Source organism: Haemaphysalis longicornis, unplaced genomic scaffold (assembly GCF_048455015.1).
Source record: "Haemaphysalis longicornis isolate Haplotype H1 unplaced genomic scaffold, Haemaphysalis longicornis Haplotype H1 scaffold_13, whole genome shotgun sequence".
Classification (NCBI taxonomy): Eukaryota; Metazoa; Arthropoda; class Arachnida; order Ixodida; family Ixodidae; genus Haemaphysalis; species Haemaphysalis longicornis.
In genome coordinates, this window is record NW_027526233.1 from 72418107 (window position 1) to 72442296 (window position 24190).

Sequence of the window (24190 nt, forward strand, 5' to 3'; positions counted from 1 at the left end):
AGCTGCCACCAACAGCCCCATCTAAAATGTGAACGCTCTACTTCCATTACTTACGAGAATATTTGTCTGCAAAATAAACAAAAAAATGCGCTCTGTGCGTGATTTGGAAATTTACTACAAAAAATATGTATGCCTAGCTAACGGCATTTTTTCAGGGAAATGTACACCTGGCGTAAATTAAGCATAAAAATTGCAATTTCCGCGTGATGTGTATACTTTTTGGTGGAAGTCGCTAAATTTGGCAGCTGCCCAAGGGCAGGTAAATGGCGGGGTCCACACTTCTAAGGTCCAAATTTTGTTTCTGTCGGGCAAAATTTTTTCCGCTGAAAATATTTGTAAATCCGCACATCAAATACTTTAGGCAATGCGGTAGAACAATTTCAATAAAAAATTGAAGTGGTCGACCAGCCGTGCTTTATTCGATCGTATCTGAAATGACCCTGGTAACATACCCCGGATGGAAGCGACTATCCCCATCGAGGTCCCAACCGAGGGATAGGTGAGATGAGGTGGAGCAATGCGATGGCCACAAATCCTGAATGAATGCCTGCCACCAATGATGACAGTGGTCTAGTCGATGATGCTTGCGGCCGCAGCAGCAACATCGACAACTCAGTGGCGAAGCATCTCAGGTAGTTGCATCCACACCGGAAGGGAGGGCTGGGGACATGGCATCTTCCCTTGGTATCGTCTATTCTCACTTGGTTGCGCCTGATGTTGTTGGTCTGGTCACGGGCGGATGATTGGTGTACTGCTGGTTGCGGAGAGACTGGGAGTGGTTTTCATGGGTCTCTCAGAATTGACGACTGCGCCGAGGCCGAGACATTGCGATGGTGGGACCAGGATGGGGATGACTGCACCATACAACGAAGACGTTACATGGCGGCGGAGCAAATGAGACGAACGATGGTTAAGGATGATGAACGATCAATTCACAGGGTGTAAATGGCGGCTATGACAGTGACCCACCAGGCCGCATGCTCCCAACTCCGTCGTCATCGTTTACTACATCTGCGTGTTAACCTTCTCATAAAAATTTGAGGTCTTCGTTACTGGAAAATCGGGCAGGTCATGCCACTAAGAATTCCCAATGGCACCTGCTTTAGGCGCGTAATCCTTCCGGGCGCAACGCATAGAACGGTGTCAAAGAGTAAAAACAAAATTCTCTAAATTCCATCGCCCAACTGTTTTCCCTCGTTTTCTACTTAAAATCTCGAGAGCTGCGCATGCACTTAACTACTTACATATAGCTAATGCAAGCTGTACTCCAGAAACCCTGCCATGAGGCTGGACACCTGCAAAAAAATATCGTTGCACAAATTACGACATTCCCTGAAAGGCGATCTGCATCATCTCATTTGATTCTGCAACAAACCCCCTTGTTATTGAAATGCACAGTCTGCATACCAAGGATACCGGGATTATCGGCCATTATAGCCATTATGCCCAAATACAGGACCATCGGAACACAGAAGAATAATCAGACATTTTTAGCATGTCCCTCGTCAATGCTCTGAACACGGGTGAGTTCTTTATTTTTATCATACCGCCATACTTCCGGTTCACAGATATGGGATCACTAGGGAAGTCATAAGGTATTCTAATGTTATAAAAAAGGCGATTGATGCGCAAGTATGCTGCAGATAACACGGGACGAAAAAGAGCTTTGTTTCGAAACCGTCCGTGTTTTAATCGTCATGTGAAATTGAGGAAGTTTTGGACGTGTGTGATAATGTAGCTGAGGCATCATGACCTCAGGGCTCGCCGATTCAGGCGTAGTACTAATGTGAACCATATGCCTTCACTCGTGCACCCTTAATGTAATTAAACTGTTCCGATTAACACTGTTCGTGTTCGCAGGAACAGTGTAAAACATGCCCCCCCCCCCCCTCCGCTTTACTAAAGTGTGCACGCAAGACGCCTTCTACTCCTCGAAGTCCCCGGACAAGGTAAAGGTCCTCCCTAATGAACGCATCTCATTGCCGTATTCACGCTTTCGCGTCCTCTCGTCCATTTGATCCGACAACCACCGAGGCTGGCCTACCGGAATGGAGATTTTCTCTTGACGCTGGTATTTTCGGGGGTACTTAAAGACAGAAATTTTGGTGTCTGTCTGTCTGTCTGTCTGTCTGTCTGTCTGTCTGTCTGTCTGTCTGTCTGTCTGTGACTAGATACAGCTACCCGACCAAAGTGAAACAGAAGCTGCGCAATAGTCTTATATAGCCACAGCCAAACCTAAACGTCAATATCTGGTGCAAATGGTCATGCTTTTCTACATTGTTCAACAAGAACAGGGCATTCGGGAAATGAGAGGCAAAAAACAATGCATAAGTGATGTTTTGTAGTGTTTCTTTGTTGAAAAATTCCTGGATACTTGGTTTTTGCGATACCAAATGAAATACTACAACAAATTCAGGAAACCGCCGCCTGCTGTTGCACGCGCTATTATAGCTACGGGCGGCATTTAAGAAATCAAACGGCTACCTCAATAAAAGATTCCACTAAATAGGTTGCACGTTCTGCTTGAAAAGCTCGTTGAGTAGGGCAACGTGGTTCTATAAACGTTAGAGTAGGGTGCTTCGATTCACGCGCGTCTCTGCCGTACGGCAGCAATGTGATCGAGGCACTCGACTTTGAGCAGTGGAAGGCGGTAACTTTAAATTGGCTTGAGCAGACCTCTAGTGTGTTATCTTGGGAGGAACGAGACGGGAGCGGAAGAGCATGATATGTGAGCGTAAAGGGAAGGGTGGCGTTTACTTGGCAGGGGTGCGAGTCGACTATCATCTACCGTCAACATTTGCAAAGGAGCAGATACGCGGCCGTTTTTAAAGCAGATATTTGTAGCCCTACCATCGAACGGTTCCTTCGTGGCGTGCCGGACATGAAACTTCCAACGCCGCGGAGGCGGCGGGAAGGAAAAGAGGGCCGGAGGGTCTCAATCAAGGAGCACACTGTAGATGGTGCGGAGAATTAACCCTGTGTTCCCCGCGTGGAAGTGCCTGCTCGCCAACGCCGGCGTCGGCGATACAACTTTGTCGTCTGCTTTAGGGACGCTTGTTTTGTGCCTGATTTGGCGCAGCTTCGCGTCCATTGTGCGCTGCCTTCGGACGGCTTGATTAACTTGTTCGGCGGGCCCACCACCATAACACGCACCCGACGGAAGTAAGGGGTCGCACGGCAAACATACGTTAAGAATTGGTTTGCAGGGCGGGAAAACTAAATGTAGAAACCACGGACAGACATCTGGCCGCTAGAGAAACGCTACCTTTTGCGCAGTGCTTGCGACGATTTGGATTCCATTTTCTAAACTTGTGAATACCAATAGGGTTGTGTTCTAGGAGTTATTACAAACGGCGAAACTAGCAACTGGTTCTCAAAATAGCGATTCTAAAATTTCCCTCAGCTGTGTCGCAATTCCCAAACTTACTAAAGTATTTTAAATCGGTATAAATGGGAATCACTGAGCTCACATGCGGAGTTGCGTCGGTGTCTGCGCTTTTGTCGCGTGGTGGGGTAAGACCAAGATAGCAAATCAGGATGGCTAGGTTTCGGAGTCTCACCCTTCGAAGGACACTTGTCTGCGTTTTCTTTCTCCCGATTGATGTCCGGGTTACATCCGCGGCGTCCGCAGCTCTTTCAGGACGCCGCTGCGTTCGGGACGCCGCCCCCATGAATTCCAGGCAACGGATGGCCGAATCTCTGATTTCACTTTTTGTAGAGCCACGTGTGTGAATTCAAGTTACGTCGCATGGGCAAGTGTGGTGGGTGTCGTTTAAAGCTTTGCATTCCAACCGCCTTCACAGCCTGGATTGGAGCCAATTTTTTTAAAGCGCAGATTACTTTGGCTCTCCACCCTGATGTCCCAGTGCTGCTGCTGCTGCAGGTCGAAGATGCTAAGGCAAGCCGCTGGGTTTTTTCTTTCGCCAGATAATGCTGACCTGCGTGTACTGTACCCCCGGGGCCCGGGACGCACTTGGAGGCGACTAAACCCCCGTTAATGGGTGTACAACGTCCTTTGCGCTACAAGTTGGTGGCGTCTAAGCACAGTATTGGCCTGCAGGGTCGTCTTTGCTGTAAGCTTTTGGAATGTATACACGAACGGTACACAAGGAGGGGTCTTTGGGCAAACTTTCAGTGTGATTATTCACGTGAGACACACGCTTAAAACGTTTTCGCATTTGATTTCATTGAGCGGCACCCTCTCTGTTCCATTACATTGCACTATTATTTCTTTTTGAACTACCCTAAGCTCAGGGTGGAGCTGCCAGAGAAACTTCCACGCTGGCTAGAAACGTTATACAGTTAAGCCTGGATGTAACAAAACTCTACGTAACAAATTCCTGGACTGCACAATTATGAATTGCCACACCCATTGAAGGCAATGTGTCTGCGACTTCTTTGTAGCGAAACGTCGCAACAGTTAACTGAGATGAAGAAACGTCGGCGAGCTGATCAGTCATTATTTTTTGCAGTTTTACTGAAAACTCACACGGGCAAATGAACTAATTTAGCGAATACTGGCAATCCCGTAAGCAGCGAGCAGCAGTGAAAATGTCTGGAATCGCCTAAACACGAAATTCATGATGGTGACAATGCGAATGATGATGATGATTATGAACGGAGGGGCTAACAACATCCTGTGGCTAATGTATTAAGTACTTCTGCTTCCGCTTGTGTAGCTGGACGCCACACCAGCTAGCAAACCCCTCAGGTTTTTGTTGTTCCACTACCATGTGTTTCCACGTGTGAGTGCGGTTTTAGGTCGACAATTTGGTTTTGAGGTGCTAGGCTGTCGTTTCGGCGTGTAGTCCCGCGTCTCCCCTTGTTTCTGTGGTACAGATTCGTCGGTGATGAGTGCTGCTGCTCAAAAACGAAAAGCTGTCTCTTTTCAAGAAAAATCGCACAATTTTAAATGCCGTCTCCTCTGGCGAGAAAGAAGAATGTTGCCGCCCGGCATAGTATTCCAGCTACCACCCTCTCAACGATGCTGATTCCGGTAGCCAGCATCAATTTTGCAAAAAGGCCCTCTTTTGGCCTAAGTCTAGTTCTTGCAACACGGTAAGGCGCCAGAAAGTCTCAGAAAGCAAAAGGAAAAAGGCAAATTACGTTTGGGGATACGGGATGGCCTTTACTTTAGAGCGCCATGTAGTGCCTAACCTCTAGCGCAAGCTGGAGACGTCTCTCACGAAGTATTTCACTCCGAAATAAATCCGCGAAAGGTGAGTTCACCTTCACTGATGTCCATTGCTTCGTTTTTGCTTAATTCCCGCGAGCATTAACTCGAAACCTGCAAGTACCGAAAAATTGGGAACTTCGGGCAACTTCGTTACATCAAGGTTTCAATGCATCACGGACTATGCCTTAGCGAAGGGCTGACCAGATCATACTAGTCTACTTGTTTTGGCTTGGCCCTACCTGCAGTTCTTACTGCGAGAACTACGGTTCAAGGGAAACCTTGGAACACCTGCAGTTAGATGGTCCCGCTTATATGCCCAGAAGGGGCCTTTGGGTGCAGACAATCTAGCACCTAGTCCCGGGACCTCTAGCTTGGAAGTAAGTACTTTCTGTTCCATGGAACTCCCCTTCAGCTGAACGGAAATCACTAGTGGCTAGGTTTGATTACCTGAGCCAGATAGGCGCCACTGAAATGGTTTGAAATACTTCCATTGTGTTCATGAAGCTGGTCCCACTGAGTGAACGCTGTTTATCCTGTCTTTTTATGTCTTCTTTCTACAGCCCCGTCATATAATGACACTTTGTATTCTTCTTTTCGTTTTCCACAGCAACTAGCATGCGGTTGCTGAGATTGAAGCAAACCACTCGGCTTTCTTTTCGAATAAATACCGTTGTTTTTCTCACTCTCTCTCTCTACGGAATGTAAAACTTCACTTTACGACGATCGGAGCCGCAACTTCCACCGATTTGTTTCTTTCACTCAATTGACATTAGCATCACGTTTAAAGCACCTTAGAAAATACATTGCGAGTGTTTTCGTCATTTTCGCAAACCTACTAGCCTTTATCATTGCGCGGATAAAAAATAAAACGTTATTCCTTTCCCCATAAGGTGAATAAACGTTTATCTCTCTGTTTTGAGCGAAAGCTCTTGTAACATAAATACACGGTGAAAGGAGACCAAGAACAAGACGAATCAAATAGCATAGCCAGCTGGAGATCCGTATTACCTGATGCTAAGGACAATCACCCTCGGTTTAAACTGTCCATGTTTGGGAGCGAAGTTGAAGAAGAAGGAGTTTACGCATCGCCTGTGTTTCCAAAGCTCGAAAATGGGTGAGCGAACCCTGCTTTTTTATCTGGGGTTTTGCATTGTACTGCTATTCAGTGCTGCAATATTGCGCGCGGAACGAAACGTTACCTTCGATGTGTTTCGTTGCTGCTTGGGTACCGTGTTTATGATTTGAGAGCGTGGTGCAATCTGCCCCTTCCCCGTTCCCAACGTCGCCGGTGACAAATAAACGTGAAGTCAGTCTTTAAAAGCTCGGACGACAATCACAAAGTATTGCAGCAAAAGACTGGGCGGTCGCCCTACCATCAGCCGTCAAGAAATGCCTGATTCTAAGCTACTACTATTGGATTTCATTTGATTCTAGGGTGTGACGTGCTAACGCAACATTGGCGATGAAGCGCGCTGTAGTAGAGGGGCTCCGGATTAATGTTGACCATCTGGGGAATTTTATCGTGCGCCAACATCGCGTGCACACGGGCGTGTTTTCTTTTCGCCTTTATCAGAACCTGCTCCTATGGAGCGACAAATAAAGCTTAGCTTCATTTCAGGCGGCGTCAGATCTCACCGCAGCCGTGAGCATTACCCCCGAGAAATTATCATGGCAGCTTCCCAAAATCTGGCTGCCTGAATACTATTACGTCCCAGCGTAACGTAACATCATATAACCGCAACGAAAGCAGCCTAACCTCCCTGAATGCGTCATAACCTACCAAACTCAAGCCCAACTGCAACAAACCTAATCTAACCCAGCCCAACGACACAGAACACGAATTATATTAAACGTAATTCAACCCAGCCTTGTGCATCGATCTCTTGATATAGTAAAAAGCAGAGTAAAAAGTTATTAACAAAGTCACGAGGACCGAAAAATTCTGAAATCTTAAAAAACGACATCGCAATGTCGGACTAGAGCCTGAGCCTTCTCGTCTGAAACCAAGAGCTATTCTACAGTGCTACAGGGGAGCTGCAAGCACGGCTTTTTAATGAATATTTATCTCATACAATCTCAGCGTAGCGTGCTTAGCCAAAGAGGCGACGCCCGTAAGAAGTTTCTGGTGTTAGGTCTCACGGTTACCGGGATAATAGACACTACCTTGATTTAATTTAAATAGAACCTGCCGTGCATACATACTGCAATGTTACTGTTTGACCTTCTTTATGCAGTTTAGCACGGGTGGATGATAAAAAGCCGACTTTTCAAATTGAACACACCGAGTGCAACTGCAGCTGATGTTTCTTTTTATTTACCGCCAAGATGTTAGTAAAATAGGGAATTTTGCTGCTGTAAATGGGACAGCGGTGGGTGTGTTCTTTTTTTTGGATATGAGCAAAATATGAAATTTTCGTTTTCGAACGTTTCGAACGAAACCCCAGTTGAAGGTTTTTGGTCTCCCACCACAACAAACCCACCGTACCCTTCGGCCTGAGGAACCTAACTTTCACATTTTGGGGGAGTACTTGCGAAATCCTGCAACTTGATGTCTGTCTGTCTTAAAACCAAAACCTTCCATAGGAATTTATGGAAACACGTGGCGGTGATTCAATCACAGCGACAGTTGTTGATCAGTACTTGAAACTTCATCGAAGCCTACTTTCACGAGACTCGGCGCTAACGTTGAAGACAGTGCTATCGTCAAGTCACCATGCTATTGAGCGTGAAGGCCGCATACCAGTCAGCCTGTTAAGTGCACCCCGAAAACAAAATACACATGCGGTTAATCCGAAAAGTTGTCTCGGGCTAAGAATCATGCCAATTAGACACAAGCTTCGAAAAATTGAGGAACATAATACGAAAAATGTAAACTTAGTGACGGAAGCAGGTGAGTTAGAGTCATCAGCCACTGCCGCTCACTGCTCCCTTCACTCGAAAAAATACATTTCGCGGAACGATGGCCCCCACAGAGGAAAGGCAGCGTCCCCTAATGCAATTGCACGATTAACTAGCGGCTGTGGCTTTGTTATGTCGGAGCAATTAAAACTTGCAAAGAAGTAAGGAGTTCATTACTGTGTTTTTGGTACTCCCTCCATCGCGTCAGAGGGGGCGTTGTGTCGTACGACAATGTATGACGTTTTAGGGTTTGTCACGTTTTTTTTTGGTTGAAACAACGTTTTTTGCAGTCGGATTGAGGTTGAGAGAGTTTTCAAAAATGGCGCCCACCTCCCCGTGAGGGGAACCCTGTGTAGATGCGACGCATCGTGGGGGTCACTTGGTGTTTACGTTGGATTGATTCTGAAATCGCGTGAAACGTGTCGGGAACGCGTATGAATATTAACTTTTATGATTATTATTATGTTTTATTGGCCAATCTTGGTCAATCTGTTTAGTCTTGGTTAATCGTGGTCAATCTTGGTCAATGTGTCCTCCCTATGCTCGAGTTCATGGCACTTTTAACACAGGCGCTCCGTTTTTTTTGTACAAGGAGCACGGGTACTCCCATTGGAAGAGGGGAACGTAATAGTTGAGGTATTCCGCGGATGTGACTACAACAATATTTAAATTTCCCAGTCTTCTACATGTTTAGATATTGTGTAGATTTGCACTGCGTAGGTCGCAATATTAATTCGGGTCTGCCTGACCATGCTCAATGCTTTTGCAGTGCCCGCTGATGGGGTGCTTACCATAGCAACGTTCTCAACCTTGTCGTAGAGAACAGCATGTTCGTTTTCACACCAGCTGGAATGGATTGCGTTGCGCAAGGAGAGCGACATCTCGGCGACGTCCAGTTGCACTATCTTGAGGCCGCGCTGGGGTAGCAGAAAGAGTTTGTTATAGTTCGTGGGAAAGAAATCTGGCTTGGGAGCAGTCTTGGGTCTAGTCGAAGAATTTGAAGTTGTCCAGGGAGCTATTAGGCATACCGCTGGAGTGGTTTTCCACTCCCATCACCGCTGGGCTCGGGAGGCGAAATCAATCCAATCAACGTTGGATCTTGAGTACAGAAATTTAGCCTAGTTGCCTTCAGTTGGGTCTTGGAGTATTCCATTGTGTTCAGTTTGGCTTGTGTCAGTGGTCAGGAGCACCGCGCGGTGGTCTCCTGGATCGATGGTTGAACCTGGCATTGGTCGTGCCTGTACCTAGTCTTACTCCACTGGAATGAGGCCTAGCTCGCGCCGTGGTAAACAAGTGGCGTAGGCTGGCTGAAAAGCGCTCATAGAGTAGTAAAAGGGGTCCTCTGCACAGAGGCTAGCTCTCGATGGCGGTGGTACCGATTTTTGACCAGGGAAAGAATTTACGGGAGCTTTGTGTGAAAGCAGTGCAGACCATGCATGGAACGTCCGCTCGGTGTAGGACCACGCTTCTTCTCAAGAATTAGGTGATGTTAAACCGAGAAGAATGGTACTCACATACACTAGATGATCATAATGAAACCACATCTAACGCAACGGTGTCAGTGTTGTGAAAAGTGCTAATGCGTACTTAGCGTTTATTGCCCAATGATTTTACTACTTGGTGTTACTCTGAGCTTCCCTATAGCAAAAAAATGAGGAGTAATGGTCGTTGCGGCTGCTAAGAAGCAAATTGGCTGCAATGGTGGAGTTGAAGAGTCGTGACAGTTCTGCAAAGTGTTCAAAACTTCCCTATCTTCAAGTTTTATGCATTACTGCTAGCGTCCTTGCATTTTTTTGTAAAAACTGTTAAAAACAGTGACGAATCTGCTTAGCGAGTTCGTAACATGAAGGTTAACGGCTGCAACTGCTTCGTTATGTAGACATCGCAGACACATTGGCTTCTAAGGTGGTGACAATGGGAAGTGAAAAACTTGGTAAATGCAGGAATACGATACATAGGGGATATATTGCAACCATGTTTAACGGTAACCTCCGATTCAACGGGTCGAAGAAATCGAAAACCGCCTATAACTACTCGAAACTGTGAAGTTAATTACAAAATTGCCGACAATTTTTTAAACAAGTTGGCCCTTTTGTTACTCGCTTAACATACCCCGGTGATTGTAGTGTGGGGGACCGATAGCCTGAAGTGGGAGAAGATAAAGTTGAAAAGAATTTCGGTATTTGCGACAACAGTAACGTAGTAACTTAAACTTGCATTACATTAGCTTACCAGCCAATTCACAGCTCACCGCCAGTTTTTTTTGAGCGAATTAACGTGCGCTTCTTGTGCAGTTACACACTATGATGACTTGTCCATAATTTCAGCGGATGAAGCGCCCATATTACCCGTGGCACGTAAGTTATGCTTTTGATTCAATGAACAGCACCGCAGGGAATAATATCTTAGGAATCCAAGGAATAGAGGAGACCTACGTACGGCTTCCAGACGACATATATCAGGGATGCAGGAGATAATTTGTCCTCCACATGTAAAGCGAAAACTCTCCGATCCGAACGTGAGTGCGACAATAAGATACCATCTCGACAAACGTGTTCACAAAGTGTCTGGAGACGGCATTCAGGAAGTTTGATAAGGTTTTGCATAAACGGGGAATACGGGGAATACTTCAGCCATTTGAGGTTTGCAGACGACATAGTTTGCTCGCTCAGTGAAAATGAGGTACTCCAAAAGAATGATTGGGAAATACAATCAGAGAGACTCACAGTAGAAGTACTAAAAAATATGCGTAAATATAAAGTGATGATAAATAAACATGCTTAACACGCCCTTTATAGAATATGTAACGAAACACTAGAACAGGGATACGATTATAAGTACCTTTGACAGGGGGCAGTGCGGAACCCAACCATGACAAAATAATTCAATGCAGGATAGGAAAGGGCTTGTGTGTACTCGGTATTTATTCAATTTATTTACGCAATGCATCCTTCCCGTGATAACATACGGAGCGGAAATATGGCGCTTCACTAAACCACTAGGAAGGAAACTTACATAGGACCAATGTGCCATGGAGCGAATAATGATACGAGTAACGCCTAAGGGCAGAAAAAGAGGGGCCTGGATTAGCGAGAAAAAATAACGAGTTTGTTGCTGGCCTATTTGGTGCATTTTAAGGTTAAAAGCAACCAGCGGAACATGGAAAACAAAGGAATAAGTTTTAAAAAGAAGTGACAGCGACACTGTTGGACTAGAAACTGAACGTGTATTCCAAAGGTCAGATATATATACTCGAGGTGAATGTTTATCCCATATAAAAATGTAAACAACTTGCTGCCTCAGACACGTCCCTTGAAGGCCGAAAACGCTATCGTTGAAATGGCTCCTTGTCACGCCCGATGAACTACGTCTTCGCACATGCTTGCGTAAGGTACAGCTTTTCCTTTCCGGTCAGCAGAACCGACGAGCTGCTCACGCATGCGCTGCCTTTCGCGTCTATTATAAGGGCTTCCATGATTTCTCTCGATAGCTTGTCTTTGTTTTTTCCAGCGATAGCAATGTGAAACAGGTTTGCGCTTCCTCTGCACTGTCGGCAATGCATACTCAGATTTCTGCAGAGATTACAGCATTCCGCTGAGACCCCGAGGAAAATAAAATGTTGGCCAGACAAGCCCACATGAATGATGGGGCCCGAGAACACACAGCCATTTTGAAAGCGACGGCCACGTCAGGAAATCTGAGTATGCATTACAGACAGTGCGGATGCAGCGCAAACCTGTTTGATATTGCCTTCGCAGGAAAAAACAAAAACAGGCTTTTGAGAGATACCATGGAAGTTATTATGATAGACGCAAAAGGCAGTGCATGCGTGAGCAGCCCTTAGGTACTGCCGACCGAAAAGGAAAAGTTGTACCTTAGACAAGCATTGTCGAAGATGTAGTTCATCGGGCGTGACAAGGCCCCATTTCCGCGATAGCATTTCGCCCTTGAAGGGACGCGTCTGAGGCAGCAAGTTGTTTATAATTTCATATGTGATAAGCATTCACCTCCCTTATATATGTTTGACCTTTCTAAACGTTCAGTTGCTCGTACACCATGTCTCTGCACTTCTTTGTTAACACTTAGTCCTTTGTTTTCAATGTTCAGCCGATTTCTTCTGAACTTGACGAGCAAACCGGTGAAAAAGATGTAGTTCAAACTAGGAAAAATAAACGGAGTTTGGCTGGCCATTGTTGCGACCGAGTGGGGGCACCCGATCCGAGCTCCGTGGCCTCTGACATACGAGTGGTAGCGTGTATGATGCGCTGTTATGATGCGCAGCCGCTGTTGCATCCGTGAAGAAGTCCAAAAGCCATAGGCTAACGTAACTGTTTAATTCATAAGCGAGAGGTGAGCCGAAGCCAAAAAACCAATGCCCCGACGGGCGAGGTTACAATACAGGACTCGACCAGAGCGACAGCATGGATTCGCTGCTCTAACAGGAATGAGTTACAGCGCTTGGGCGGCTTCTATTTATACCCAAAAGCCATAACGGTCAACAAGCGGCAACACGCCATGAACGTCACAAACACACACAACGCTCTTTCCAGAGCTCGTGACAGTCGGTAGCCTTGGCGCACGTTGAGTCCGAGAGAGGGGAGAGACGAGGACTCCGTTGCGATCGACGGGGCCTCTGTGTCCTTGAAGAGCGTTGAGACGAGCCTCGCCGGCAGCCGCCAAAGTTTTGAAATGCGCTGAAAGCGAAGCGTCTGACTCGGGCTTGTCGAGACGTGAAAGTATGATTCACTGACACGACGGTGCCTGTTTTCAAAGGCGCACGTAGTGGCTTCGCCGCACAACCGAGCAGTGATGCGGGAAAGTACGGCGGCGCTGGCCGATTCGTAACAGTCGAAGTGAAGTGCCCGGCAGACGCTCGACTCCAGGCCTGGGCTGTACGACACCGCGCTGGAGCTTCACAGGGCCGATCACGGGACGAGTAGTGGCTCCCCAAGAACGTCTCTGGCTTGGTCAGGCAAGCAACAGAACAACACAGGAAGACACAACCGCATCGCCGGCAAGTGCGAAGACAAATGCACACTGAAGATCTACCAGGCTTTTAGTTGCGAAAAAATACGCTAATAACTAACTACTCTAGTTATATTTTAACCCAGCAGTACTTTAGCCAAGCAGACAAACTTGAAAGGTTACATTTCGCGTGATTGGAAATGTCCCACAAAAAGAAACGTAATCGTAAAGGGCGAAACCTGCTTCAGGAAAAAAAATGAACTTGAGAACGTCAGGTGTCTACAAGCCACTTCTCGCTCTGAGAGCTGCGATTTGAGCTCTCGTCATTGCCCCAAGCTTTTCCCTTTTTGTACCACACTTTAGGTGTGGCTGCTCTCTGAAAGCGACTGCGACCGCGTGAGAGGACACCGGCCGTTCCTTTCGAGAACAGTCGAGCGCGTGGAGGAGCGAGAGGGATTTTCCATCGTTCAAACGAGAGGCGCGCACTCCTCCTTGGAGGCAGCGTTCCCTTGGTGCGAAGGGAGCTCACGGCTTTGCCTCTCGGCGTGCCTGCATTGAAACATGCGCCACAAGTACGCGCGGAAGTTTTCCCTCTAGCCTTCTTGCTCGCCTTTTCAGCAATGCGTTCGGCAAGCAAACGTCGAGACGCGTTTACGTGCTCTCCTCTAGGCTGATCGGTTCCCGACTTCGGCTCAGCCACAGGCGCCACCGAAATCTCAACTAGCTTAGCCCATACTGGCCTATCGTCGGGAGCATGAGCTGGGAGTGACAAGGGCACGACGTGCTCATTAGACACCTGGTAGCATCGAACAGTCACTACCTCGTCGCCCCTCGCGCTTTCGGCGACAGCCTCAGCACGCGAACACCTAAGCGCGTTCCCGTTCTCTTTTCTCACTGCCAGGACTACACTACATCCAGGCTGCCCTGCCTCAAAAGTCGGCTCAGCCACCCCAGACACCTGAATCTCTACGAGCTCGGCTGGCCGTTGCTCGAGGTCAGCCACCTGAGCTAGTGGCAAGACGGAATCGGCTTGCTCAGTGGCGAGATCGTCATGACTCCCAACTGAACCCTGCAAACCGTTGGCTGCCTCGACTGCAGGCTTTCCCACCACGTCGCTCGTTTCTGCTCTACCGTCCGAAGGAACAACCTCCGTTTCAATATACTCGTGCGGCCTCTCGGTAACCTCATGGTTTACGCACTACAGCGAAACATCGCTATCTCGCGAAATGTTCATGTTCAGACCGGTAGCCGCTCTCAAGGCCTCCCGCGAATTTGAACCATCTAAACACCCTGCCGAGATCTCCGAAGCCAACACAGACACATTTCCGCTCTCAGTGGACTTACATTCCCCTTTGTCGTGAGCCTCCGGAAATGCCCAATCATCGCTTTCTGTCTGAGTTTTGCCATTCCTCACAGAGGTGGCGACACTAACGTTACATGAGCGCTTCGCAGCGAACCCAGCTGGTTCTTTCCTCGGCAGTTTCTCGAAATTGTACCCCTTGTCGCTTAACAGCTTATGCGACCTGTTCAAGAATACGTACGTGTACTCCGGAAGACGTTGAGGGGATACTGCTGCCTGCGTCACAAATTCACCAAGCAGACCTCCGATGCTGACCTTAACAATCGGCAGGAGCACGTTTCGTGCTCCTACGGCTGGCTTCACCGAAACACACTGCCCCGTTAGCTGATCCGGTTCAACGTACGAAGGGTGGACCATGTCTACCGTCGCCGCGGAGTCGCGAAGAACTCGGCACGGTTTACCGTTAACGACAAGCTCACGTACGTACGACTCCAGAAACTGCCTTCTGTACTCACGCTGATCTAGTACGTGAAAGACGATTTTTCCTTTCTTACAAACGGCAGCGAAATGTCCCATCTCGCCGCAGTTGTAACACGTAGCCTAACTGCGCGCTTCAAAAGCTTTCTTTCTGCGCTGCTTCTCAGCGTCTGCTGCTCTCTTTTCGTTTTCGTGGCCAGTTTCTCTATCCACGACAACGACTTCCCTTCCTCCACCATCTTCCTGGGAACCTCTGCCTTTCGGCCCTGACTTATCAGGTGTCGGCCTGAACTCTTTTTGGCAGTCTTTCGGCCCCTGCGCACCTCGCCGTGCTACGAACTCGTCGGCTAGGTGAGCTGCCTGATCCACAGTTTTTACCCCTGGCCTATCTTGCACCCAGAGTCTCAGGTTCTCTGGTAGACGGCGGTAAAACTGCTCAAGACCGAATCACTCAACTACCTTGTCGTGCTCTCCGAAAGCCTTTGCCTCTTTGAGCCAGTCTTCCATATTAGCCCTCAGCTTGTAGGCGAACTCCGAGTACGACTCGCCCCTAGCTTTCTCGGCTTCACGGAACTTCTGGCGAAACGCCTCTGCTGACAGCCTGTACTTACGCAGGAGGCTAAACTTGACTTTCTCATAGTCCTCCTCCTCCTACTTTGACAAGCGGACCATCACGTCGGATGCCTCACCTGGCAAAAGCGTAAGCAGCTTTTGCGGCCATGAGTCTCGGCTAAACTGGGCCCTCTAACACGTGCGCTCGAAGTTGACCAAAAAAAGACCGATGTCTTCTCCTACCTTGCAGGGTCGCAATAGGTCACACATTCGCAACGTAGGTCACTCAGTAACCGCAGACTGCACGCTTGGCGCGCTGCTGTCATTCTCACGTCTAGGTCGATACGCCTCGATGTCTAGACGCTTCATTTCCAGCTATCCTCGCGTTCCTCTTTCTGCCTCTCGAGCTCCTGTTGTTTTATTTCCTCGCGTTCCTGTTTCTGCCTCTCGAGCTCCTGTTCTCGCTTTCTTTCCTCGCCTTCCTCACGATGGCTCTCAGCCTCGGCAGCCTTACGTTTAGCGGTCTCCCTGCCACTAATCATCTCAATGCACTCAGACAGCTCGTCATCGTCAGCCCCAACAGCGAGTATAGCCTGTATCAGCTCTGGCTTTCTCAGCGCGTCCGTGACATCCAAGCGCAACTCTTTTGCAAGCTCCAACCACTGCGGTTTTTTCAACGCCTTCAAATTCATGGCCGGTCTAGAGTACTGCTTTCCCACTGCTCCAAAAATGTTTTGCGCGAATAACCCATGCGACAAAAACACACGCCCTACCAGCTATCCTCAGAAGCCTGGTAAAATTCAGTGAAGAAAAGTCCCGCATTCACCATTGACCGCCGTGAATTCTGCGAAGTCCGAAGCCGCCTTGACGTCAGTGGTGTTGGCTCTCGCACCGCTGGCTCCAGGTATTTACGAAGTTGCCATCCGACCGCTGCCAAACAGTTGTTGCGACCGAGTGGGGGCACTCGATCCTAGCTCCGTGGCCTCCGACATACGAGTGGTAGCGTGTATGATGCGAGCGGCCAGCCGCTGTCGCAGCCGTGAAGAAGTCCAAAAGCCGTAGGCTAACGTAACTGTTTACTTCATAGCGAGAGGTGAGCCGAAGCCAAAAAAACAATGCCCCGACGGGCGAGGTTACAATACAGGATTCGAGCAGAGCGATAGCATGGATTCGCTGCTCTAACAGGAATCGCTTACATCGCTAGGGCGGCTTTTATATATACCCAAAAGCGTAACCAAGCCTCTCAACCTTGGACGTTCCCTGGTTTCCCTATAGGCGGCGTAAAAATCGACGCCCCATGTCACCAACCTACAGCGCAGTTTTCGACCATCAAGTCCACCAGACGGCGGAACCGAAAGGTTACTTTTGGTACAGAATACAAAACATTCATTCCGTGACTCAAAGAGCCAGCACAGTTGGCTTACAATGTGTTGTTTAAAAATATTGTTAAGAAGTTCCCCATCAAACACCCGTTGAGCAAAAATGTACGCAACTTTTTACGAGCAGCCGACTGGTGCACCACCTCGTTTCTGAATTCGCAACCACAAAGCCGCCAAGTCAAATTGAAACCGCTGCAACAGCCCACCGTTTCTATGTGCGCGGAGCACTGGTTTCGTGACTGTTATTGCTGTTATGTGCTTTTGCGTCCATCAGTTGTTCGGAGGACTGGCAAAACACGGGAATTGAGTGCTTGTGGAGTGACAAATGTGGGAAATTCTGCATCGGAAGACAGCTGTCGAGGCCAGAATATTTGATTCTTCACACAGAAGGTGAGTGTTATGTACTCCGCTAGAAAGACGGTGCAAACGAAACCGTTGTCGCCGTCAATATCTCATTTGTGCCCTTCGTTCGAAATCAGCGCAAGTGAACGAGTTGTTATGGCAAAAAACAATGTTGTCACGAAAGCGACGTACAATTGCAGCGATCGAAATGAAATGACGTCCTGGCCTCTGTAAACTTGCGGATGCCAATAAACGATTTGTCCTCACTTGCTGCTCACTGTGGTCTGTGCCAGTCGAGGCCATCTGGTCACGTGGCGTAACATCACTTAACTAGCGCGGCGCAACTAAACACGCGGCCAGCGTGACAGCCAGGAACCAGCAGGAGCAGCCACGACCGGACACAACGCTCCTTTAGCGCGCGGGAGGAGGAGAGAGGAGGAGGAGGAGCAGCGAGCCGGCGGCCGGCGTGCGAGGCAGCCATTTTATTAAGGAGCTCAAGCGGCCTGTGCAAAAAGCATCCGCCATGTTTACAAAGCCGTGTTTACACCGCCATCAAGCGGGCGTCCTCGGTAGTTCACGACGCTGCGACTACGCTTTTTCTGGCAATACAGGCAAAGCTAGACCTTTGCTTCTCTAAAATCCTCCCTGTTCTGTGGCGTAACGGTCAAAACGCCAACAAGCGGCAACACGCCACGAACGTCACAGACACACACACCGCTCTTTCCAGAGTTCGTGACAGTCGGTAGCCTCGGCGCACGTTGAGTCCGAGAGAGAGGGGGGAGAGGAGGACTCCGTTGCGATCGACGGGGCCTCTGTGTCCTTGAAGAGCGTTGAGACGGGGCTCGCCGGCAGCCGCCGAAGTTTTGAAATGCGCCGAAAGCGAAGCGTCTCACCCGGGCTTGTCGAGACGTTAAAGTATGATTCACCGACACGATGGTGCCTGTTTTCAAAGGCGCACGTAGTGGCTTCGCCGCACAGCCGAGGAGTGATGCGCGAAAGTACGGCGGCGCTGGCCGATTCGTAACACCATGTAGTATGACGAACCGACAACAGGTGGATCGCGAAGGCAACAGAATGGATACAGATACGGGACTAGAAGAAGGTGGAGACCATTAGGACGATGCAGAAACCAAATAAGTAAATTCGGAGGCAAAGCACACACTCGGGCAGTGCAGGACAGACGCGGATGAGGGTCAATAGGAGAGGCTTCATCCGGCGGTTGCCATGAAGAGGTTACCATTGTAGATGATGATGTAATGTTGATGTTGACGTTGATGATGATGTTGATGTAGATATGATGTTGATGATGTCGAGAACGATCGTCCTTGCGAAAATTAAACAAAGTTCCACCCAGTGTGAAATCTCCGGAAATAGCGGATCTGTAGTTGGAAAAAGGGTTCACAGCGCAAGAGACGAGGACGACGAAGAACACAGGACAAGCGGTGTCCTGTGTTCTTCGTCGTCCTCGTCCCCCGCGCTGTGAACCCTTTTTCCAAAACGAATTACCAAAACTCCCAAGCTTCCACTCTACTGGGATCTGTAGTTGCCTTGTATGGGCTCTTATGTGAACTGACGCTAGCTCTGGAACGGCATCTTCGTCGCCGCGCAAGTTGCGCAGTTATTGGAAAGGAATCGGCAGCTAAACGTCACCTGCTGGAGGCTCCCACCCATGTCTCTTGTCTGAGTGAGAGGAATTTGGCCCTACGAGACAACTGCGCCCTTTATTGGTGGGTCTGGGAAGCTGCTCCTGAGCCTGCTCGACGCAATACATGCAGCAGACTTACAGGCTCTACCTACAACAGCTTTGATGGTAATGGGCCACGTACCTTCGCTTCAAATTACATTCAAACGCAGTCTTTGCCTGTCGCTGTTACGGATTGGTCTAGTGGAAAGTGCGCCGGAACGAAACTTGCTACGGTACAGCCGAACAGGAAAATTGTTTCACCGAAGTTGTGAAGCGCAGGATATCTTCCCACTTTGAAATCTCTTGTCTCATTCCATCATTTCGTCTTCCTCTTTTCCCCCACCATGATATTTATGCCTGCGCCCCCCCGCTCAGATTTTACCGCCACTCTCTCTCTCTTTCTCTGTCGCAGTGTTTCGCTCTTTTAGGCATCACTGAGAAGGACGCCCCTCCTTCGTGGTATTGTTCCCCACAGAATTCACATGATGTGCATCCAGTCGCGAGTCACCCCAGGTTTAGATGACAATTTTAAACAAACGTTGGCCGTGTTCCCAGTGACGTCCGACAAGTGGTAGCGAACACTGCGTTTAGTACCTCGGCGACGACGTGATCATTTTTGACAAGAACTGTTCCGATACTATGTGAAGCCGTGTTCATGATTTCTCATATAAGGCTCTCAACTTAAAATAATATCTACGGCTCTTGAAGAAGACACTTGATTTTTTAAAAGTGTGTGTGTGATTCCAGCCGGCTCACGTGTGCTGGACCTAAATACCGATGTGCAAAAAACCGATTGTAAAATTTAATTTTGTCCCCTTAAATCTGGCTAAGAATGCAATCACCTTTTTCCTGCACGCATCGGCTGCAGGGGAGAAGCAGAAAGAGTCCGGCGTTCGGGATTCCGGAACAGTTCATCGTTTCAAGGGCCGGGGTACTTCTGACTTAACTAAACTCGGAATAGGGAAGCTCTACAACAGATAACGAGTCAACAAGACCTTCAGTGGGATCGATTTACACGACATGTCATAACAACTAGAAAGTATCGGGAAGAAGTAACGCGATAAGTAACGCGAAAAAGAGATATCGGCAGGAAACAAGCTAGAAAAAAATGGGCGCCGCTATCCAGAGGGAGATATTGTGGGAACATACGTCAAGCAAGGCTCCATATACTGTGAAAAACAGAATATTAGGGCCTGCTAGGATTGAAAGCATTAGTAAAACCCATTTATCTTGTGACCGTGCATCCACAGTCGAGACGTAAATGTTTAACGGCAAGATTTCGGTGGGGTAATATGGTAACATTGAAAAATCTACACTTCCATGCCTTCACATCGCCTAATTGTATATTAGAACCACTACTTCAACTCAAGAAATCGACATACGAACACAGGTATGCGCACATGCGGAAGATAACCACGTTTTTTTTTTAATGAGGGGTCCTATATATCTTGCGTGTGCGACGGACGCATCAGTTGCTTTGTTGAATGGGGCAGTCTCACATGTTCACAACAATTCTGTGTATATTACTTTAGTAACTTTTTTCAGCACGCAAGATAAAGGGAGCTTCTTGTGTCTATTGGGTTTCAGTTTCAACAGCTGGCAAAAATGTACCCGCTGGCAACGGTATTGCATCATTATTGGCTTGTTGTCACCGCCATTTCCACGTTGTTTATAAAATTAGGCACAACAAACTGTCCTAGTATTGTGTACCTCTAGGAATCCGCAAAATGTAATTCTGTTGAGCTAGCAGGAGGCTGTCGGCTTTCAGCGAGCAATCTCAAAACATCTCGCTTTGCTAGCGTGTGAGGGGAGATTGGGTTACCCTGAACTGCAGATTTGATGATCAAATTTTGGGTCCCACCAATTTTGTGTGTTAGAATTCATGAAAATATGGAACTGAATCCTTAACGATTATAGACAGGGCTTGAGAAGCTCGTCATAGAAAAGTTGTATATGGGACCTCCTGGAGGTCCAGGATTTATTACAGGATTTATAGTAAAACCACAAAAGCGCCCGCTTCTGTCAATTCACGGTCCATAGTGCCTTGTTTTAACCGAGGGAACGAAGGGGACACAGAAGACAAACGAGATAGAAAGAGCAGGGAAGTTGTGGTGGGAACTGTGGGAAAAGTGTGAGGGGGAGGCTGGTGTACTGAGACGGGTGGGGACTGTTTCTTTGGAGGCGACGTGCTCCGAGATAACCGAGGGAACGAGGAGGCCATGGAAGGTGGAGCGAGCAGGAAAGCAGGGAAGGAGACTTTGGCAAAAGGATGGAGAAAGACACGGTCACCGGCCGCAATCTGCTACGAGACAAAGCTACAGTGTATCGTGCGTCATTGTGCGTTCTTTGACGTGGCGACCGCTTCGTGAGACGCAGGAGCTATGTGCCATCACACATTTTGCATTAGGTACTATCGTAATCGTTAGCCATTTTTCAATTTCAAAACTCATTGTTTCTAACAATAAATGCAGTTATTCGTGCTTGCTCGTTTTACTAAAAATTCGTGGCCAATGCAGTTGGCATGAATGGCTATTCTTCACCCGCGCAAGAAAATGCGTCCTCACCTACCCTTGACTTTTAAGGGTTGCTCCTAAGGGTCATGTTCTGTGAGGCTCTCTTTAAAGCTGTTTAAAAAGGTGGAGACGCTCCTCGGAGCTCTTTAGACGCCCACTTATGGTGACCACCAGGGATTTCGGCGAGGAGTTTGTGCAATAATGTTTTTCAATGTATGTTAAACAGTTGCACAAAATGCTTATAGGCAGCTGTGTGGTTCTTCTGCCATTATTGGAAGCGAGAGGGCTTAAAAGCTTAGTATCTTAACTTGGGGATATTATACATGACATGGACACTCGCTTCAGTTAACATAGTTCTTACCGAAAAAATGTCGTTTTTATGTACTCCTTCAAGAACTGTCTTTCAATGGAGTGCCTCGATGGTCACGTTCTCGAGACATCTGAGAGTGACAAATCTGGAATCTTGTTTGCATATTAAATTTTGTTTTGTGTCACGTATTCTATCGGTACATTACCTATTCTAGGTCTCGAAATATAATTTATGTACCGATCATTGGTTAGCAATATTCCATTTTCAGCGTTTTTTATTCTAATCTTGCCCTCGTTTTTTCCCTCCAAAATATGCGAAATGTGTTTACATCTTTTAATGGGCAATCATTTTTTAGATCCCTTGTCCTGCTTATAATTGTATATTTGTCGGTTTTATGTTTGTGCCATATTTCAAACTTTTATTGTATAATACATTACCGACGCTTCAATGGGGTTAGCAGAATTGTAAACAAAATAAATATATAAATTATTTCGATCTTACAGGCTACGTCAGGATAATTGAGTGACTAAACATGGCGTCCGTCTCCTATGCGCGTCCTCATCCTCACCCACTTTTTTCTGATGATTTCAGCAAAAGGACGCCCCGCTGCACTATCTAAGCGTAAGTTACTGTGCACCATAGAGGTTCATGTATGAAACTCAATGACTGTGCACCACGGCGCCAAAGCGAACCGTTTGAAAAGGTGGCGGCGTAAATGCTCTTTTTTCAGTAAATGCAATTTAAGTGCGACATTGTTTCCAGTTCCTACTTGTTTGTGCCGTGTATTTAGAGAACAACATGGGAACACCCAAGCCAAAGTTGCCAAAGTAATGTCGCATGTGAAGTGTTATGCCAGGCAGGTGCGGTAGAGTAGGCACTATAAAGATAGCCGAGGTCGGGGTTAAAGAGGGTATGGTCAGATATGGAACGTAACTGCACATTTAAAATGTTTTCTTTGCTCATAAGAAGCATCGATGGACTATCTTGACTACAAAAAGTACATCATGATGAGGAAGATATATTTATTTTCAATATGAAATACCTGACTCGGAAATAAAAAAAATTGGCAGCTTCCACTAGTGGTGCTAGGTTGGAGAAAAAGCACAGCTGGCGCCCCATCTCCCTTCGTCGGAGAAGCGGCTGTGTGATACCGCATGAAAACCATAATTACCAGCGAAAAAGCACCGACAAAGAAAGAAGCATACAGGACGATCGCTAGACTTCAACCTAAGAGCGATGGAAGGCAGGCATATAAAGTTACCTGCCTCCATGTGAGTATCGAGGGCCTCACCAACCGCTCGTTTCAGCTGGGCGCGTCCGCTACCTAAAGCGTCTGTGGCATAAAATGCCACACTTGCTTTGCGAAATCGAAGTCTGTGCTTCCCAAATTAGAAGCTAATGTACGTGAACTGGCGAGGGGAACAGCATGCGAGAGATTACACCGCGAAAGCTCGGCGGTGTGTTCTCGAAGGTCAAGCTTGGCGACACCGGGCGGCCTTAAAAAGGTGAAAGCTGTTGTGTTTGGTGTTTGTTAGGAATTTTTCTCGAGCTCATGACGTGGCGGAAGCCCACCCGAAGCCTGGACGATGCCGGTCGCTTCTTACGTGGCGCACGCTCACGTGCGTTCGGTATTCTATTTGATAACTCGGGGCGGCGGAACTCAAAGCTTTAAGAGCTCCGCTGTTAAAAACAACGATAAAGCAACAAACGTGTAGTGTTACACCAACCGTGTAATGCGACACCGTTGCACAAAAATGCGAAGTTAAGGGAGCTAACAAATTTATTTTGAACAACAGAGCTATTTTAAATTTTAGTTCAGCCATCTAGCATTACCAGAAAACTCAGCTCACCCGAGCGCACGTAAGGTTGTGCCTCGCAAGGACTGCTCGGCGTCGGCCTGCTAGACTTTCGAGAACCCTCAGTACGGCGTTCGTGGTATCATCTCTCGCGTGCTCTTCTGCTTGCAGTTGACGTATGCGCCCGTCTAAAGTGGGAAGCACAGACACCCAGTTAGCGCTACAGACGCCGAGTTTGCGAATCCGGTGGCCCAAAGTTCTCGAGCGTGCTGAAACAGCCCTCTTTGTGACAGAAGTGAAAGCCTGCAGACGAAACAATCCGGGCATGCCACCATAGAGAACTTTCAGCAGGAAATTAAGAAGACCATGAAAGCTGCAATAGCCGGATCTCAAACTAAGGGAGAGGGGGCGGCAGCTCTGCTGTTTCCCTGCCTGGCACCAGTAAGTCATGCTGCGCTAGGTTTTTGCACTATGGCGAAGAGATCCAGTTGGTATAACAAATGTTTAAAAATGAGCAAATTTAGGAGTACAAATAAACATTTAAAATAAACTAACGACTTCTAAAATGCCTACCTTACACGCCTCAACGCCAGATAAAGGCAAACAAAACAAACCCAGACGAAATGAAGATCGTGGACAGGAACTACTCGTATAAGGCTATGTGTTACCATGGTAAGTCATGCAGTTAGCAGATTTACACGGTATCATTGCGCGAATGCTCAGTGGTACTAAGAAGAAAAAACCTAACATAGAAACAAATGGCGTCGGATCACGCGCGGATTAGTAGGCAATTATGGG